The sequence below is a fragment of the Rhinopithecus bieti genome, unplaced genomic scaffold (genome assembly GCF_001698545.2).
Source record: "Rhinopithecus bieti isolate Rb0 unplaced genomic scaffold, ASM169854v2 scaffold_11508, whole genome shotgun sequence".
Taxonomy (NCBI): domain Eukaryota; kingdom Metazoa; phylum Chordata; class Mammalia; order Primates; family Cercopithecidae; genus Rhinopithecus; species Rhinopithecus bieti.
In genome coordinates, this window is record NW_016806932.1 from 162,646 (window position 1) to 183,686 (window position 21,041).

The following is a 21,041-nucleotide window of genomic DNA, read 5'->3' on the forward strand; positions in this document are numbered from 1 at the left end:
CATGATATATTTAGGGTAGGATTCATCAACAATGAGAATGGGTCTCAATCCACATTCCCAATAGTTTCTTTGACCTTTTACAATTTTTTTTGTCTGCCAGGCAGGTGGCTTACACCTATAATCTCAGCACTTTGAGAGGCAGAGGTGGGAAGATCACTCGAAGAGTTCAAGACCAGCCTGGGTAACACAGCAAGAGGATGGCTCTACAAAACATTTTTAAAATTTAGTTGGGCATGGTGGTGTGCACTGGTGATTCTAGCGCCTTGGAAGGCTGAGGTAGGAGGATCGTTTGAGCCCAGGAGTTCAAGGCTGCAGTGAGCTATGGTGGCATCACTGAACTCCAGCCTGGGTGGCAGCGTGAGATCCTGTCTCAAAAAAAAAAAAAGAAAAATTTATTTTCTATCTTCTTATCAGATATGATTAGATTATCTTTTCTGACCTCATAATGTGGCTGAGGATAAGCATGCACTAGGATTAGAAGTGTCACCTCTACTATTTTCTCATTACTTGTGGATTGCCTGCCCATGGTCACTTCAGGACACCTCAATGTAGAGTGTGGCATGTGACTCCTTACATATGGCTCTAATCTATTTAGAAGTTCTAGTATTTTCTTCCCACACCCCTGTGATATATGCACTCCACTTTGGAGACTGTTGGCCTTATAACTGCTCAGAGAAAATTAGAAAATCAACTAAAAATCACTTCAATGCCAAAACATCAAAGATGAGGGATGGCAGAATTTTTGTGAACCAATGGGGCCATCTCTGCTAAGATAAGCCCCGGGGCTGAACAAAGATGTCTGGAGCTACTTTAGATAGTTTTCAGGGGGCTACTAGTTCAGCTACCGAGACCTAGCACCAGGGCCAGGTCTGGATGCCACATCCTCAGAGGCTCAATGACAAACCGGAAACTCATTCAGAAGCTGTATGATCAAGCTCCAAAACAAGGTGAGGGGGAAGGAAAGAGGGAGAGGGAGAGAAGTATTCCAGGGTTCCTTTTTTTTTTTTTTTTCTTTTGTACAGAGTCTTGCTCTGTCACTCAGGCTGGAGTATAGTGGCACAATCTTGGCTCACTGCAGCCTCAACATCCCAGGCTCAAGCAATCCTCCCACCTCAGCATCCCAAGTAGCTGGGACTACAGGTGTGCACCGCCACACCCAGCTAATTTTTTTTCATTTTTTGTAGAGTCAGGGTTTTACCATGTTGCTCAGGCTGGTCTCAAATTCCTGAGCTCAAGTGATCCACCTGCCTCGGCCTCCCAGGTGCTTCTGGGCTCCAGGAGTGTGCCACCATACCTGGCTCAGGGTTTCTTTTTGGCAGATGTAAATGTCAACACTACAGTCAGTCAGCCTATAGGGAAGGAGAAGACCCTGAGGAAAAGGATAAGGGCTTTTGCTGTCCCCCTGGTTCTCAATACTCTCCATTCCTAACTTCCTCTGGAGAAACCTCCAGTCCCAAGCTAACCCTGACCACAAAGGGTGATCTCTGCGTGAAGAGGCGGCCCCTGCTTGGAAGCCCTGTTCACTATGGCTACTTCTTGCTGCCAAGATAAACAGTAGGTAGGTGGGGATTCCAATATGTTATTGCCTTCTTTGAAGGCACCAAGCCCACAGCGGTCTCAGGAAGATGACACTGAAGAAATGTATACCAAAGCACCTTGGCACACAGTGAGGACTCAATCGCTTGAATTAGGAGAACTCAGTAGAGGTGGAGATCCAGGTCTCCACACCAAGTCATGCCTGACAGACCAAAAAACAAAACAAAATGGAACCAGAAACAACAACCCTTCCCCTTCGATACTGGCATGGAGTTTAAAAGTCTTATAAGTATAGAATCAAACAAGAGTTTAGAATTGGCCAGCGCACTCCATCCAAGGTGAGGCTTTGTAATATCAACCTTGCCACTGTTAAAAATAACTCTACCCCTCCCCTCTGCCTCCCCCCCACTGCATTGAAGGCCCTTTTGCAAGCACAGCTGACAGGCACCCTGCACACGGCAGCACAACCACAAAGCAAGGATGCTTCCCCACAGCCCCTCACCCCGGGTGTCTCATAGGAACCATGGCTCCAACATGTGCAGATGGTTGCACCTGCTGCAGGCTTGTAGATTTTCTCCAAGGAATCGGAAGGGAGCCGCCTGGATGCAGCAAACACAGCACAAACAACAGGCGCTTTGTGTCTTGTTGAATGTTCTGTAACTAGAGCTCAACCACACTCAGCTCTCTGGTGGCATTAGAGACACCCAGCTGGGGAGGGGCTCACACTTTCATTGCACAGTGCCCTGTTTACAGAATTCAGTTACTCGAAGCACTAATAAAATGACTATATCTTAGGTGAGGACAGAGGTTATTAACATTACAATGTCTGTGGACTTTGTCTCAAAAGGAAAACCTAATTTAAGCTCGTAGTCAGACAACTCCTCCCTAGCTCAAAGGTTATGAATTTCCTACAGAATATTCAAAGTTAGGAATAGATATTATAGTTCAGACAGGACTAGCTACATAATGCAGGGGCCTGGTGCAAAATAAAAATGTAGGACCTCTTGTTCAAAAGCAGGAAAAGTGTCACACAGATATTAAAAGATAAACCTTTGCCCTTTCTTCTGCAGTCTCTCTCTTCACCTGTCATGGTGTTTTTATTCGCTTTTAACGTTGCGATCTCTTGGTCATGGGAATACGTGCAGGGCAAGTGAGACCCCCATAAGCATCCAGTGGCCCCGCCTGTGACTCAGTGCGTGAATATGCATGACCCACCAGTTACCAGACTGAGGCACTAGGCCCTGCCTGGGGATGAGAAGTTGAGTCAGGCATCTCCCCTTCCCACCACCCCAATCCACCGTGGAAAGGTAACCCCCAAGAGTACTGCAACCTCTGTCCTGGGAGATTCTAGGTACCCAAGGTGGGCAGGACGCTTGCCCTCACTGAGCTACCCATTGAACACATGGCAGTGCTGCCAGCCTAAGACCCCTGAGATGCTGCTGGGTGTACAGGCCTGACCTTGACCCTCCCGGTGCCAAGGTTCCCCTCCCCTCTGGGTGCGGGGAGGGTCAAGGTCAGGCGTGTGCACCCAGCAGCATCTCAGGGGTCCCAGGCTGGTAACAACACCATGTGTTCAACGGGTAGCTCAGTGAGGACAAGCCTCCTGCCCACCTTAGGTACCTGGAATTGTAACTTTGAACAAATTCAAAGTTAAACCATTAAAAGTTTCAGGACGGTGACCACAGAACATGAAACCCCAAGTGCCCCTCTGCATCCTGCGCGTCACATGCCCATGCAGTGGCCTCAAGTTTGGGCCTCAGATGGAAGGAAACCATTGATTGCCTTCACACCCTAAATTTACGAATTTGACACATCATAACTTATGTATGTTACAAATAAGAAAGGCTTTGGGTTTTCCCTTCATTTCAACTTTATTTCAGTTACGAGTTAATCAGTACAGTTGAAACTATGTTTTCTATTTTTTTTTTTTTAAAAAGCCTTTGTACAGGGAAAGAAATATACCAAAGTGCTTTGTGTCTTGTTGCAAGTTCTATAACTAGAGCTCAGCCACACTCAGCTCTCTGGCAGCATTTACAGACGTCCAGCTGGGGAGAGGCTTGCCCTTTCATTGCACAGGGTCAAGGTGTAAAAGTCATTTTATATCATTTTCTGGGCATTGCACTGATTTTTTGGTTTTGCTTGTTTTACAACAAATGTCAATACATGAATTGCTTTCATAATTAGGAAATTATTTTGTGAAGTAACAAAATAAATGTACTTTACCTATAGGGAGAGAACACTCCTTCTTGGACTTTTCTGATAAAAGCAGTGTCATCTCTCTGTTAACTTTTCTTAGTACCTCTTGGATCATATGAATTTCAAAATTTTCCAGAAGTTTTTGAAGCTAGAGTAAGCATAGGTTGAGGGTCACTCTCTACATTCAGCTTATATTTTGGGTCCCGTGTCACATTCCTGCAGAAGGGCTTTGAGCTAGGGCCTGCCCTTCAGCCACTCTCCCAAGAAAGAAGGAACGCTTCCCTTCTAGGTCTCCCAAGTGCTTCTAGGGGCACAGATGTACCTCTCTGGAGAACAACACCTGTTCTTCCTGGTTCACATCCTCATTGATAAAATATAATCTTTTTTCAAACCAAGTTTTGCTAAATTGCAAAGTGTTCAATACCTGGGGTGACCTCATGTCTTTTGGAGTCTCTAAATGTGGCTAGGATTTGGTGAGTTCTCATTATAAGAGAAGCTCTCAGCTGGGCGCGATATCTCACGCCTGTAATCCCAGTACTTTGGGAGGCTGAGGCGGTTAGATCACGAGGTCAGGAGTTTGGGAGGCCGAGGCGGGTGGATCACAAGGTCAGGAATTCAAGACCAGCCTAGCCAAGATGGTGAAACCCCATCTCTACTAAAAATAAAAAAATTAGCTGGGCGCCTATAATCCCAGCTACTTGGGAGGCTGAGGCAGGAGAATTGAACCTGAGAGGCGGAGGTTGCAGTGAGCCGAGATCGTGCCACTGCACCTCCTCCTGCTCAGGAGGCCTGAGCAACAGAGCAGGCCTCCATCTCAAAAAAAAAAAAAAAAAAAAGAAGAAGCCCTCAGGTATAAAACTTGATTTAGATACCAAGGAAGATTTCACAAGATTTAAAACTCCATGTAGGACCAACGGAAAAGTATTCCAAAAACTGTGAGCCCTTACTCAATCTATTACACTTGCAGAGTGCATGTTTCTCCCTGTTGAAGGCCCCCAGGTGCTGGAAAGGAATAGGGCTTAGAAGGGTAAGCAGTGAGCTTGGCACTGGGGCCTGACAGGGGCTGACTTCTCTTTGTTGCTCAGTGGATGGGCATCTCTGCATTGACAACCAAACAGTCGAGGCTTTGCTTGCCTGGTACAATAAGCCCAGCCACAGAAAGCTTGAGTCCCAGGACCAAGCTGAACAAAGACTCAAGAAAACAACTTCTCCACACAGATCATCTTACACATATCGAGTGGTCATTTTCTTATTCTCAGAAAAACAATTACAGGGAGCTTTTAAAAATATTTTATTTCCATGTGGCTACCTGCATGCTAAATTTTATGCTTAAGACAGTGGTTATGTTTTCTATCATCATTCTTATGAAGGTACACATCAATTTGAGGAAAATCAAAATGATAAAAATCCAAACTTATAGAACAGGGACATTAAGGGTAGTAATTTGCTTCATCAAAGCCCCACATGCCTTTAAATACTTAGTCCTGCCCTCCCTCCAGCCCATTCAATGATTTGTAACCCTGCAATTTACACTTAGCTTCTTAGAAAAAATACCATTTGGGTATGTCTGTAGTTTTCATGCTAATGCCATAAAGGACATTTTCAAAGGCAAATTTAAAATATATCCTGCATACCTGGTGAGTTTTTATTTCAATTTCTGAGGCTCCACTGGGGGGAAGAACAGACTGATTATTTACTATAAATCCTTTAAATTCATCTTCTTTCCCCATCTGCCTAGCTATAGCTTTCATGCTGGGGTAGAGAATGTCAGTTCTATTAAAGAAGAAAGACAGAAATTAGCAAACATATTTTTTCTCATTTTAATTCTTTGATAATTATTTTCATTCATTTTATCTTTCCTATCATCAGTATCCTAACCCATTCACAGATATATCAACATCTAAATTCACCACAGTTATCATTTCTTAGCCACGTGAAACCGTGAGGCTTTTTTCCCATTGGGTGCATACAATCTCAGTCCTCACTCTTCAAAATATTGACAAGTCTTCACATTTTCTAGTTATCAGGGACACTGACTATAATAATTTCACAAGATAAACAATATGGCTATACCAAAGTGAACTTTCTGTTGTTGTTTGTTTCTGTTTTTTGAGAAAGAGTTTCATTCTTGTTGCCCGGGCTGGAATGCAATGGTTCGATCTCAGCTCACTGCAACCTCTGCCTCCTGGGTTCAAACCATTCTCCTGCCTCAGCCTCCCGGGTAGCTAGGATTACAGGTACCCACCATCACACCCGGCTAATTTTTTGTATTTTCAGTAGAGACAGGGTTTCACCATGTTGGCCAGGCTGGTCTCAAACTTCTGACCTCAGGTAATCCACCCGCCTCAACCTCCCAAAGTGCTGGGATTACAGCCGTGAGCCACCACGCCGGCCTAAAGCAAACATTCTTAAGCTTGGTAAGGCCCAGGGTGTATGGGGGTGCTTAGTAAATGTTTGTTAACAGACACAAGGCAGAAGCAACACCCCTTCCCAGCCAGCTACGTCATTTGAGCCAGGGCCTGCAGCTGCTAGTATGCCTCCCATTCCCCAGACCTGTGCCCCATGTGCCATCTGTATATCTCTGGCTGCAATGCCACAAGCACTCAGAGACTCAGCCCATGGGTCTAATGAGTCATGTTAGGATTCATGGACCAAATCTCGCCCTCAGATAAAGGGGCAGGAATCTGCCATCCCCAAGGTTCTAGTCATGGCCATGAATTTCAGCCTCAGCAACACTCACTCGTAGAGCTCTGAAAACTGTTTGTGGAGAGAGACAGAGTTGATATCCTGGCCTTACAGCTTGAGTCGGCCCCAGTGCTCCTTTAGCACTTCCAGCTGCTTCCACAGTATCAGAAATGATCTCAGCAAAGCAAGGGACATCACCGCATCGCACGGGCCCTCCAGCAACTTGGAGACCTTTGGGCTGTTTCGGAACTGACTTCTGAATCCTGGCACTTTGGAAAAATCTGGCTGAAAGCATTATGGAAATCCTTCTTTATTGATCATGAACCAACACAGGCTAACATTTTACATGCACCTTGTGCAAAACAAAGTCTTTGGAGACTTAACTTTTTCCCCAGGAGGAATGGTTTACAGGCCTACAGCACATGTAGAGTTGAGGGAGGTTGACCATCCTTCATGAACAGTTTATGGAAAGGATAGGAATGTATCAACTGCAGCTTTCTGCTTGGGTCTGGAACCATTCATTTTGAAAACTCTCTTACTTGCATACTAACATTTTATCCACCTTTGAAAAACTGAGTCTTTTGTGTTTTCCCTCTGCATTCTGGAAAGTACTCTTCAATACACCTGAGATTAAAGGTTCCCATCATGGTGGAGCCATGAAGTAACTTTCCTTTGAGGATTTTAGCCATCTTATGGGTAAAGACATGGAAATTTAAGTTTATCCTACCTCCTGTTTCTTCTCATCTTTTAGAAGTTAGGCAGGAAACATTTCTCTTAATTAGAATTTATCATTCAATAAGAAAGATTACTTTAAAATTATGATTTCTTCATTTATTCATTGGTGCTTTCCTTAAGTAAATAATTGTGGAGGGGCTGCTATGAACCCTGCAGGACGTAGAGGAAACAAGGTATTCGGGTCCTTGTTTGTCCTGCTGTCCTGCAGCCAGCAGTCTGAGGGCCAAGGTCACCCAGAGTGAGGAACAAAATGAGGACCAGATTCAGGCCCACTGCCTGTCCACAGTGTCTCAGTCACAGAAAAAGGAGCTCTTCTTGGCAGACCAGGATGGCAAATCCCATGATGTTATGATAAAAAGAGGCTTAAAGAGCATTTAGGTGACAGCACCCGAGACACTCAAGTTTCCTGGCTAGAAACAGGAAGAACAACCTGGTATAATTGGATCCTAGAGCAGTGGTATTAACATACATAAGGAAAAGCCTGCCTGCCAGGAAGAGCGTTGGTCAAATTGTCCAAGGAAGAATTGATAAGCAAGACCCAGGGGAGAGTGAGTTCCTGTAGATTGCTGGTAACTCCTCAGTCTTATAGCCTGCCTCCCCAACAATCAGCTAGTGCATGGATTTCCAGATTTCATTTTATTCTCAGAGCTCTTTCATCAAATGAACTCTTATGCACTGGCCCAAATATTCAACGGACCAAGGACAAGCATGGTGACATGAAGGGGACAGCCTGGAGGCCATGTAATTGCACCCCACCCCCAGCTCAAGAAGCCCCAAGGTGTCTCTTAGGAACCCCAGGGCTTCTTGGACTACAATTTTAAAAGCCCTGAGCCAATTCATCACCTTTACTTTGGAGCTTTGGAGACTGAGGCCTAGTGAGATCAAAAAACTTGTGGCATAACTGGGTCAGGAATTCAGGAGTCCTGACTCTCAGGGCAGTATAAATTCTGCTGCTTCCTATTGTCTATGAACAGCTAAATACTCCTAAATAAAAACACATGAAATAAAATTAATTAAATAATAATTTTAAAGCAAACTTGTTTGTTTATATGTTCATATGATGAGAAGTCTTTTCTACCTACGTGCTTTAATTTAAAAGACAAAAGAAGGAACAGGAACCAAGATAAATAACAAGGTGGAGGATGGTGGGGAATGTCAGGAAAAGATGGTAATCCATCACAGACAGGGCCAAAAAATGGCAAACAGAAGGACCTGAGGACCCAGCATGTTTTTTGATCTTGGCACAATTTGGTCTATACCCAACTTTGCAAATGATCACACTGGGTGAAGATCTAACTATGTTGTGGCAATGTAGATGGCACATATAAAACCACTTCTTTTTCTACAATTGGCCTGAAGTGGACTTGTTACTCAGTTTAGCCAAAAGACACAAGGAAAATCTACTGGGGGGCTTTTAGAAAATATTCCCCTCCTTGATAAAAGATAGATCTCCAAGGAGAAAGCTTTTTTGCTCCTGTTTTATCTTACAAAATGAGGGAGATGTTTGCCGACACAGCTACACAGCAGCTGAGTCCTTGAAGTCACTGTTGAGGGGCTACACCAACCTGAACTGTCTCCTTCTAGACTTCTTATTATGGAGAATTAATATGCTTCCCTAATTTAAGTTATAGCTAATGGGACAACCTGTTACTTGCACCAGAAGCACTCTAATTGGCACAGAGAAGCATCGGGGGTAAGGGTGGATGATCAGAAAAAGCTTCCTAAAGAGAGTGGTTTTGAAGTGGAAATCTGAAGGATAACTAAGTAAGGATAAGAGTTAATCAGGTGATGAAGCAGAAAAAGGAAGGAGAGGGAAGTTTTCCACTAGAGGGACCAGCTTGGGAGAAGTACAGAGGAGAGCATGGTACATTCGACAAATCGAAGGACACTGAGGGTAGAACTATTGGCAGGAGTCAAGTCACGAGGGGCTGATGAAAGCATTTGGACTTTTCTCAGGGCATCTGGAATCCATTGAAGAGTTGTAATGAAGGAAGTGACATAATCAGGCTTGCATTTAAAAATATTACCCTGGTGAATGGATTGGAAAGAGGTGAGAGTAAGTGTACGGAATCCAACTGGAGGTCATGATCATAGCCTAGTGATCAGGGATGATGATGGTTTGGACTCGTAGAAGTGGGTACTGTGGGGGAATGGAGAAAGAAGACAAACTTGAAAGACATTAAAATAATTGATAGTAAAACTTGGTGACCGGTTGTGGGGTGTGGGACAGAAGTCAAAGATGGTGCCCAGAGTTTTTGGCTTGACCATCTGGGCAGGTAGTGGTAAACTGACAGAGACTAAGGGGGAGAGGCAAGATTTAGGGCGTAAGATGACCTTAGCTTAGGACACGCTGTCTCTGAGATGGAATAAGTGGAGATATCCAGCAGGCAATTGAACATGTGAGTCTGATAGGATTGATATTTGGGCTAGACATATAGATTTGGATCATGGCATGTGAATGTCATCAAAGTTGTTAAAGTAGATGGGTTTTCCTAGGGAGAGGGTGAGGAATAGAGCAACCTAGTAGAGAAGAGGATGAGGGAGCTCTAGAACCAGAACGTTGGGTTGGAGTCTGAGCTTGTCTCCTCATTACCCATGTGACTTTGGCCATGTTACTTAATCTTTTTAAGCCTTAGTATTCTTAACTATAAAATGAGAACAATGAAACCACCTATCTCATGGAATTATTGTGAGGACTGAACAAATGAATACATCAAAGGCAATCTGAACAGACCTCAACTTGTAGGCAATAATAGTAGTGGTATTAGTAGCATTCAGGGCTGACTTAATGGCTTGGGCAAAGGAGGCACAGTGCCTAGGGCTCACAAAATGCCTTATTTTTTTTTTATCAGAAAAAAAGACCTTTTAGGCTAAAGAAAATACTTTAATATATGATTTTAACATCTTTTTCTTTGTACTAGCACAATGTTAAAATATAGCTTTTAATGGTTTTTCATGGCAGAGGGAGGAGCCCACAAAGGTAAAAGTGTTAGGGCCTGTGGAAGTCAAAATGTGGCCCTGGTAGCAGTGGTAGGATAGATTATAAAAAACATTTTAAGGTTGGCAGAGGTAGAGGACCCTACAGAAGGGTCTGAGAAGGAGGGCTCAGCAATGTCAGAGGAGAGGCAGGAGAGACTCATGCTGTGGAAGCCAAGGGCAGAAAGGCTTTGAGAAGGACTGTGTGTCAAATGCTGCCAAGGGGTTAGGTAGGAAGGTGACTGAAAGTACCCAGGGGATTTAGTGACAAGGACCATCTCTTGATGAGACACGTTTCAGTAGCAAGATTGGGAAGACAGACTGTAGTGCTGCAAGGGGTGGCAGGAAGGTAAGAAAATGAAGATGACGGATTTAGGCATTGCTCAGAAAGTTTGGCTCAGACAGAAAAAGTCTTCAAGTGGGGACACCAGCTAGTTTGTCTGGCATCCAAACATGTCTCTGCCTGGTTCCCGGATACATGCAAAATTGTTTAAAGTCATGATGCTAGGAGAGCTAGAGGCTCTTGCACCTTAGAGCTTCAGAGTGATAAATCCAGAGGAGGCAGTGACTGCCCAGGAGTCCATAGGCCAGTAGTTGAGTGTGAGGACAAGAGCCCAGGCCTGAGATGTCCACCTGGGGCTTCTATCAGACGCCTCTGGCCCTTCCAACTCTAGTCCTAGATGTGTGACTCACAAAGAAAGCATTCAGTTGGTGTTTTTGTTTCGTTTGTTTCAATAGACCTCCTACAACTTTTGTCCCATTTTTAAAATTAAAATAGTTGGATAGACCATAATCATGGAACTTAGAAAATGCTTTGCAGTGGCTATCCCTGCTCCACTGTTGCTCCCAGGTGGTGTTGGCACAGTCCTGGGACCTACTGAGAGAGGCTATGGGAACATGTGGCTCCCTGGACCATCTCCCCAGCAGAGAGGTCCTTCAGCCCAATACAGTACTGGTCAATATGGAAACGATTCCCCAAGAATACCTGTGGATTTTTGCCCAGTGTGGCTTGCTGTCTTGGGGGGGCCTCCATGGTCACATGATAGCTACTCAGAACATCTTCCAGTAGCAGTTGCACACCCACCAGTTCTCCATGAGCCACCTTGCAGTCAGTCACTCAACCCACAGAGGCACAGCTAAAAAAACAAAAAAACCTTCCATTTGAAGACCATATATATATTTTACATATGGTTTTCAGGAAGAAAACTAGGAGTAACTGTATTTACAAGAACCCATTCTCTCAACTGCTAGAAAATTCATAAAAACCAGAGTAATATTTCTAACTTAAAGTTTTCTTTGAGCACACCAAACTTTTGGCTCTGTATGAAAATGCCAAGTTTCCAGCCCTTACAGCAGATCTGACATGGTGAATGTATAGTGTGATATCAATTTTTCCTTAAAAGTACAGATATAAACACACATATGCAGAGAGAAAATACCAGGGAAATAAAATGTGAACTGTAATTGTCTCTTAGTTGTGGGACGATGGTTGATTTTTATTTTATTTTACCATTTTATTTTATTTTATTTTATTTTATTTTATTTTATTTTATTTTATTTTTTAAGAGAGTCTCACACTGTCACCAGGCTGGAGTGCAGTGGTACGATCTCAGCTCACTGCAACCTCCATCTCCTGGGTTCAAGTGATTCTCATGCTTCAGCCTCCTGAGTAGCTGGGACTATAGGTGTGTGCCATCACACCCAGATAATTTTTGTATTTTCAGTAGAGACGGGCTTTCACCTTGTTGCCCAGGCTGGTCTTGAACTCCTGAGCTCAAGTGATCTGTCCACCTTGGCCTCCCAAAGTGCTGGGATTACAGGTGTGAGCCACACCCAGCCATATGGTTAATTTTTTAAGACCATTTTTACTATTTTACTTAAAAAACCTGTTCTACTTATGGATAATTTTGAATATATAAAAATCAAACAGAAAAGTTCCTATCACACAGCCCCAAGAACCATCAACCCGTGGCCAGTCCCACCCCATCCCACCCACTCCCCACCTCCATATTGTTTTGAAGCGTATTTATGGTTGATTTTCATGTTGTTCTTAATACTTTTCCATGCTTTCTATTTTTTAAATAAAACAATATTTACTTAAATAATTAGGGGAAAACATTTAATAATGAAAAGAATCTAACAACTTAAAAGAAGTTAATAGCGGAAAGGAAAACAATGAAAAGAAATTCTCCCTATGAGTCCTGCTTTAAAAAGTTCCCTTCCCACCACTGTTTATGGACAGGTCAGGAGTCACACATCTCTGAGCCGCCAGCCTGGGAGTTTCTCCAGGAGACCCAGCCCATGACTGAAGATGACTGGTCATTCTCCCAGATCACTACTGTTACGAGAACTGCAGCTGAGTCTACAACCCAGGCCCATGCCGGTTGAGAGCATGCTTCCCTTCTATCATAAGAAAATGTGACTCACCTCGTGGCCCCAGGTTTACAGCTTCAAAATCAAACACCCCGCTTATCTCACACATTATTCATCATGGGTGAGAGTAGGAGGATCTGACCTGTGGACCCAATGGCAACCATCTTTGCAGTCTGCACTCAGTTCTCTCTGTAACAATGGAGAAGACCTATCCTACCTGCATATTATATTCTAGGGTATCTGGGCTGCTACTCATAACTGGGAATAGTCCTCCATCTTCCAGAAATGCTCTCCAAGGAAACAGCTCAAATGCCTAAGAGAACAAAATAATAAACATGATAATGCTGTACTTTGTGTTCAAAATTAATAGATATCTGTATATGAATAGGATATCTGTGTCTGCACCCCAAAACAATTTTGGATGACTTATTTATTACATGGAAGTATTTCTTGAAACTTCCTAGTGATATAGGAGAGAGTAATAATCTATTTTTTAAATAGTTTTCTCAGCAGATGGTGAAACACAAAAGAGTACTTAAGATTTCAGTGTAATTAATCAGCACCAGTGTTCAGAAGTTCCAGAGCAGTATAACACCAATGGTACGCATTTAAAATCAATAAAAATACATTTACTCAAATGCTCTCCATATCACGAACCTTAAAAAGTTGTCCTTCGTCACTATTGTGCTCCAGTTCTAGGTAACAACTCAAGACCAGCGCCACAAATTATTACATGTGAGTCTCTGTCTCCTCCATATCACTAACCAATAGCTAAGGCATCCTCTGTCCCTTGTGATACCATGTGCAGCCCTGGAACCAGTGAGCCTGCCTATCTGACCCCATTCTATACTTCCAGACCTGGTTCTGGTTTTAGTCAAGTCCTGGAGTTGCAGTTGATTCTGACAGCAAGGAGCCAGGACTCCTGTATCCACCCAATCCCAGGCAACACCAAAGGACACTCACGGTCCAGCCCTGTCTTCTGGGTCTAAATGAGGGCCAACGCTTGGGCTAAAAGTCACTGTCTTGCAGCCACTGTAGGTAGAAATGTTAGTGTCCCTTGGCGTAGCATTATAAGATCAGAATATTAAGTTGGAAATTTTGGAGTCGAAAGACCAGGGATTGTGAGGTAGTTTGAAAGAGGTATCCACTAGTTCTTTGATACTCCTCCTGTAAAGAGGTGGAGCTTAATTCCGTACCATCCCCCCCACTTGAATGTGTGCTGGACTTAGTGACTCACTTCCAATGAAAAGAATATGACAGAAGTGATGAGAGTCACTTCTGAAATCTGGTAATAAAAACACTGTGACTTCCATCTTGGGTTCTCTCTTGGACTGTTTGTGCTGGGGGAAGCCATCTACTGTGTTGCAAGGAAGCTCGGTGGAGAAGCATATGTGAATAAGCCTGGAAGTGGATCTTCTGGTGCCCACCAGCAGCCATAGGAGTGGGCTTGGAGGCAGGTTGTCCTCCAGTCGAACCTTGAGATGATTACAGTCCTGGCCAACATTTTGACTCATGAGAGACCCTGAGCCAGAACTACCCACCTAAGCTGCTCCCAGATTCCTGATCCTCAGAAACTATGTGAGATAATGAATGTCTATTGCTTTAATCTGCCAAACTTTAGGGTAAATCATTATGCATCAATAAGTAATTAATACAGCTTGCAACCTGGTGCTGCCATGACTCTGGAATAGTCCGATCTCTGGCCTTCCTGAATCTTGAACTCTTTGGTTGTAGAAGGTGGGTAATATTGTTCCTGCCTAGGAGCAACAATTGTTGCCAGGATTACCTTCAACAACAGGTGCTATACCCAGGGCTATTGAAAACCCAGCTGCTGACTTCATTTTTGCATTGCAATTGCTATCACAACTATTTATTACATGGAGAAGATTAAGTGTTTGTTTTGCTATCAACTGTGAACAGACAAGCTGTTGCCCTGATCAGCCTGTTGAGTGTTTGGAGGCCAAGACCCTGACTGGGAATCACAGCTGGCCCTGGGGCCCAGACTGTTCCACTGTGCAAGTGAAGCAGAGCCAGTGAAGACAGAGGGCATTAAAGTCTTGAAAGTCCCTGCAGAATCTAAACCAAATGGAAACAAACAGACTAAATTCCCTACACACAGTACACCATTTACAGTATAAAAATACGTTGGAAACACACCTGGAGGCTTCGTGGATTCAGTGGCTGGGGCACGCTGAGCTGCGAGGCAAAAATGCTCTTCCTGAGACAGTTGCTCAGTGCTGGTAGCCCATGGCACATGCTGTCTGTGACAGACTGGTAGGCAGGAATATTTCCAGCTGCCAAAAACGTTCTTCTACCAAAACATGGGGTCGGGGGTCATTTCATTAAAAGCAGTTACTTACATTTCTAAAGTTCAAAACTTTCCTCAAAGTTACAGAAGCAAGAAAACATTTTGAGATATTAACAGGTTCCTTCTTCAGCCACATCAACCCCCGTGCCCATTACCCTCGACTTTCACAGTTCGTAGCCCTCATGGGGAGGGTTGGCATACTCTCGACTAGCACTGTCTAGCAGAACAGTCTGCAATGGTGGAAATGTCCTATATCTGCACTATCCAATAGAGTAGCCTCTGGCCATGTGTGGCGTTGTACACTTGAAATGTGACTACTGTGACTGAGGGAATGAATTTTAATTTTCTTTTCTTCTTTTCTTTTTTTAAAGGCTAGTCAAGCGAAGCAGTGTGAGTGGAGAAAGAATAAAGCAATTTGTAACTGGTTGTGATCAATTAGTTGTAAAAACGACTGCACTCAGATCAGCCTGAATTTTTAATTTTCTTTCATTTAAATTAATAATAATTTTAATTAAATGAAATAGCCACATGTGGCTACTGAACTGAATAGTGCAGCTGTAGCTCTAGAAAAAAAGCTATCAATTGTTTATTGAATGAATTATTTTAAGACCAAAAGCTGAGACAACATTTCTTTATAAAAACTACATTTAAAATTTTAAGCCTCCTGGGGGTTTGGGGGAGAAAAGCTCTTGTTTGGTTTTAAACAAAACTTGGCTTTGTATATCAAGAACCACAAACCCTGAAGACTGGAGCATGAAATTTATACCATAAGTCAGAGAGAAGGAAGTATGCATGATAAATTAGAATGATTTTTCTTGCCTAAAAGGAAATAAGAGTTAAACAAGGAAAGACTACTAGAGCTTAGTTCTAGTGGATGCCTAAGGAAAGATGCTGGACAAGTTGGAGGAGGGTATCCCAGAGCAGAAGGTCCCTTTTGCTTGGATTCTCTGTGAGGTGGCCTCCCAGGAAGCCTAGCAGCCCCTCAAAGTGGGGAGAAAGACCCTCACACGTGGATATCCAGAGAGATGCTGAACAGCAGGCTAAACAGAAGAGGCCTGGGGTGGGCCAGCTCACCCACAGCAGAGATAAAGGAAGTGGCTATGTCTTCCCAGCTGCCAGGAAGATTTGAAAGCACTGATAGAAACTTAGATCACCTCTGAGAGGATGGAAGAATGAGAAGAGTGTTGTGTGAGGCCTAAACTTAAAACCCAAAATTTGTGCTGCCTTGACTTCTGGCAAAATCGGGAGGCCTTAAATAGCTTAGCCACAAGGTCCCCCACTCCCCACTCTGTTCTCACAGATAAGGTCTCCAGGTTTAACGACCCTCCTTATCAAAGGAACCAGGTGCAATTCCTGCTTATCCCTGAGTAGTGGTTTCAGTTCCCTGCCAGACCACAGCATTATTCAAATCAATCACCCCTTCCTGTGTGAAGCACGGAACATCACTCCCTCCTGATATTACAAAACCTGCCTCCCACAGCCCTTGCTTATTCACTCTGTTCCCAAGTGGCCCTGTATGGGGGGACAGTGTCCTCTTCCTCTGGATTGTGTCTGTGAGTAATAAATTATCACTCACCCCATCTGTCATTCACCCCATCTGTCCAGGGTCAGGTGTTTGGCCATCCCCATGACCCTAGGGCAGGACCCTTCCCACTCCAGCAAGTGAAGAGGAGGTGATTAAAACAAAGGGGAAGAGGGAGAATCTTGAATTAACTGATTTTAAATCTCAAATGGATCACTTTTAAACTCCAAGTGTGACTCAGTAATGTGGCATTAGAAAGTTTAATCTTCTTGCCATCAGTAAAAGCTATTTTGAACCACAGGGAACTCGCAGGGCACATGCTAGAGTTTTCCTCCAGGTAAGAACATAATGAAACCTGCAAAGTGGCCCGGAGGAGGCCAGACAAAAGCTCTTTGCTTCTCAGATGCCAAAAACGAGGGCCGTGGCCTCGTTCAGCACTGCTCACGTGAGGGCCCAGGCTCCTATGTGTCTCCCAGGAATCCCCAGACAACCCAAAGCACAATTTATTTTAAATTTTATTTCTTTTGTTTTACAGACAGGATCCCTGTTGCCCAGGATGGAGTGCAACAGTGCAACCATAGCTCACAACAGTCTCAAATTCCTGGGCTCAGGGGATCCTCCCACATAGGCCTCCCAAAGTGCTGGGATAAAAGGAGTGAGCCACCACACCCAGCTGTCAAAGCACACTTAAATATCTGCATGTTTAGAGAGAGTTAAGTAGGTGATCATGAAAATAAAAATACATTCAAAAATGAACAGAAGGCCAGGTGCGGTGGCTCACACCTATACTCCCAGCACTCAGATCTCTTGAGGTCAGGAGTTCGAGACTAGCCTGGCCAACATGGTGAAACCCTGTCTCTATGAAAAATACAAAAATTAGCTGGGTGTGGTTGCACACATCTGTAATCCCAGCAACTCGGGAGGCTGAGGCATGAGAGTCACTTAAACCTGGGAGGCAGAGGTTGCAGTGAGCTGAGGTCATACCACTGCACTCCAGCCTGGGAGACAGAGTGAGACTCTGTCTCAAAAACAAAAATGAAGAGAAAACCAACAAACATTCAAGGAATGAGAGGCTGGAGTTGCTTTCTTTAGAAATTCCTTGATGTATCCCTAAAGCAGGCTTGCTGCAGGAAGGGTTGTATCATCAAGATATCTCTTCAGCTTTCTCCTTTTTACCCTAATCACCCTGAACATCAACAATACATTCAGACTAGCGGCACTTTTCATGTTATATATTTTATACTGTGCTATAGAGTACCTTTGAGGGACTTATTTGCTTCCTTCCAAACCTGAAGTGCAAAGGAATTCTATTCTTTAAATCAGGGGTGAAAACTCAACTTTTCGTAAAGGACCAGGCAGTAAATGTTTTCATCTTTGCAGACCCCACGGACTCTGTGGCAACTGTTCAGCTCCGTGGTTGTAGTGTGAAAGGGGTGGCAATCCCTAAGTGAATGGGCATGACTGTATTCCAACAGTGTTTCATTTATGGACATGGAAATATGAACTCCATATCATTTTCATGGGTCACAAAATACTATTCTTCTATACATTTTTTTTCCAACCATTTAAAGATAGGAAGGCCATCCTTAGCCCACAGGCCATACAAAAATCGGCAGAGACCTCCAGCAGTAGTTTGCCAACTCCTGACTTAAATAGATGAGATTGGATAGAACTGCTTTGTCACCCAAACGTTTACCTTCAATGCACATGATTAATTCACCTGGCATTAAAGATAAGCTTAATCCTCGGGCATTTCTTGAATTAGCTAATCAATAACTCCTGCAAGTTGGTGGACATGTCCAGAGATGAATGCTGGGCCCTGGTCAGCGTGATCCAACCCATCAGAGGACAGCTACCAATTTCCATCAACCCTTTGGCTACTGGAGGGGGGCTGAGAGGGGCAGAGTGAAATGTTTTGTGCCTAGAAGCACGCACATAGCCAGTACCCAAGATGATCTTGCCTTCTCTTTAGCATCCTCTTCTCTGTCCACGCTGCCACTTGGTCTCCATAACAGCTCTTGGGTTTTGGAGTCAAACACACCTACGTTCTAAATCTGGTCTGCCACTTACTAGCTGTATAATTCCAAACATATATAACCTGAACAGCTCTGAAGAAAAAAGGCTGGGGAAATGTAACCAGTGGAGGACACAGTGGGGTGAACCATCTGGGTGATTCTCTCCAGAGGGTCACAGAAAAATATATAAAACCAGAAATAGGACACAATGCCCTCCATTCCTGCAGATGGATTGTGAGGACAAAGAAAGCCCTGGCAAAGCAATTCCAGGGGGTTTCCTGGAAGCAGAGTGGTTCCCCTGGGAGAGCAGTACCAAATGGAATCCTTCATAGCTGAAATCCAAAAGGACTTCTGGGGATATTTCTGTTTCTTCACCGGTATGTAAAATCCTTGCAAATTCTGACCTTGGGCTTTCAGAGCCCAGAGGACTAACAAATGGCCATCCTGACAATTGTCTGAGGCTTTACATCTTACCTGCTTGACTAAGCTACAGCTCAGGAAGCTATTTGTCAATATAAAGAAAATAAATTAGCCTGATTTTTGTCCTGTTGAATTTACATTCTAAATCCAAGAGTCCTCTGATGTCAGAGTAAAGAAGATTGACAGTAGAAAAAGAACAAGACAGTTCAGTGCAACCCTCACCTTTTCATTCTCCATGGATGCCTGCAAGTGCAGTGGAAAGCAACTGCAACCTACAGGTAAGAGCACAGCCCTCTGAGGCCCTCTCAGTGGCTAAATGGACGAATTAATTACATGGGGAACTAACTAATTACATGGGGAACTAACCTAAAAAAGTTAATTTTGACAATTAAAAAGTAAGCAGAGATCTTTAGGGCTAACCCTCTTTCCCTCTCATACAAAACTTATTTATACTGGAAACATTACGAATCTTAATCCAAGCTAATTTTCCCATCAGCATCATGATTAATTACCCAAATAAAACATTCCTTTTGCATGTGGAGTACTTAATACAATGGTACCTACAAGGCTAGATATAGATTGATTTATTTATAAATTTAACGCTGGTAGCCAATTCTGTTAGCTTGAGAAGTTCAGTAAAAATTCTGTCTTTTTGAAAGGTAAACAAATGTTGAAAAAAAAAACCCTAGAAATAATCATCTTTAGAAGTATAAAAATGTTATTCCCAGCAGAACCCCCTGTACATTGAAAGCAGCAATCATTACATGAACTGTTCTGAAATTACATTTGCTAAAATCAAGAGTGTTATTAGCCAGCAAGAACATATTCTCACAGACAGCCTTTGTGACAGGTCATGTTTGGTAGCCATGGCGTTCTGGATCTGCTTGTGCCCGTGACTATTTTAAGCTCATTATCTAACCTTGCCAAGAGTGGCCTCCCTAGATGGTCACTCAGCAAACACCTCCACAGCAGAATTTACTAGACAGGATTAGTGCTCCAGCCCTTACCGGATGAGATGCCTCACTGCAGCGTCAAACTGCAAAAACATAACCTCCCTCCGGAGGAGAAGTGCCTGGGCCACCCGGGTAGGGTCTTGGGGGCTCTGGAAGCTGTCAATCATGTTCTGCAGCTCTTGAAGCTCAGACCCTAGAAGATGGACAATATTTTAGTCTGACAATGTGAAATATAGGCTACTATAGCTAAACCAGTAAACCAACATTTTGTCCCATACTTATCACCTAATCAGACTTCCCGTTTTGTTTGTGGGTATACTAATTATATGTTTTGCAAGACCAGCAAAGTCTTATGCTCTAGAATCTAAGGTCTGATTTATGTCTCCTTTCTTCCTCAGGAAGATAAAAATTTGCTTTGCTTTTCAGTACAATAAGAACAGGCCAGGAAAGAAAGTTTTAAAATTCATAAAGCTATGGTCTTGAAATAGAACAAAAAGGAGAAATGACAAGGAATAGGAAAGTCTAGTCCTCAGTATATCTGTTAGGTACTTGAAGCGATCAGAGATTATGAATCAGCACTCATCTCTTATTGCCATGCTATATCCAAATCAGCCCTGCCTGTCACTGGCTCATGGATTAAAGAAGATTCAAGACCATCTAAAGCAAGTAAAAAGCACATGTGCATATATGTATATATAAAGACATGCAACATATGTATACATACACATATGTGTATACATATGCATACATATCCTTCTAGGAGATTCTAGTCATTTTAGGAGTAAATGTGGAGGATCCATATTTGCTTTATTTCTTAGACCCTTACTGTAAGAGTAGGCTACATGTACATAGGTTCATATTCATTTTGGGTGAAAATTTAACTTAGGGGCCCTGTGGGGCACTCAGTGCCAGGATGTGGAACCCAGCCTGAGTCTGGATGACCATCCTAGCATCTAGGTATATATATCCTAGTTATTGGCATAGAGAAGGAGCTAGTCAGAACAGGATAGCACAGTGGAAAGTGATGAGCCTTTGGGGAACATGCTTGAGCTCACACTTATGGGGCTACCAGAATGTCAGCTGGTCTGAAATATCCCTGTGAACATAGTGATGGTTTTCTATCCTGAGAGGACATCTCTGTTATTAGAAGAAGGATTGTGAAAACTGATACATTCCAAGGCAGGAGTGAGACAGGAAGCCCACAGGGCATTTCTGGAGATGCTGTATCTTGACAGCTGGTCCACATGCAAGCAGCCTTCTTTCCTCCCTAGCCCAGTACTGGGCTCCAGCATCTACCGACTGAGAAAGCAGAGAGTTGTGGG

The 21,041-nt window shown here is 43.5% G+C and overlaps 1 protein-coding gene across 3 annotated transcripts in view; it reads right to left on the reverse strand.

Moving 5' to 3' along the window:
* LOC108533806 (coiled-coil domain-containing protein 162) overlaps window positions 1-19,841 on the reverse strand; it is a 52,028-nt gene extending 32,187 nt beyond the window's left edge. For 2 of the 3 annotated variants that reach the window (XM_017878731.1, XM_017878729.1), the window contains exon 1: window positions 19,774-19,841. The gene's annotated coding sequence lies outside the window, so the exon portion shown is untranslated. Of the gene's footprint in view, window positions 1-12,718; window positions 12,756-19,773 lie in introns of those variants that run through there. The other variant, XM_017878730.1, reaches the window with a different exon arrangement.
* Between the last annotated feature and the right edge of the window lie 1,200 nt (window positions 19,842-21,041).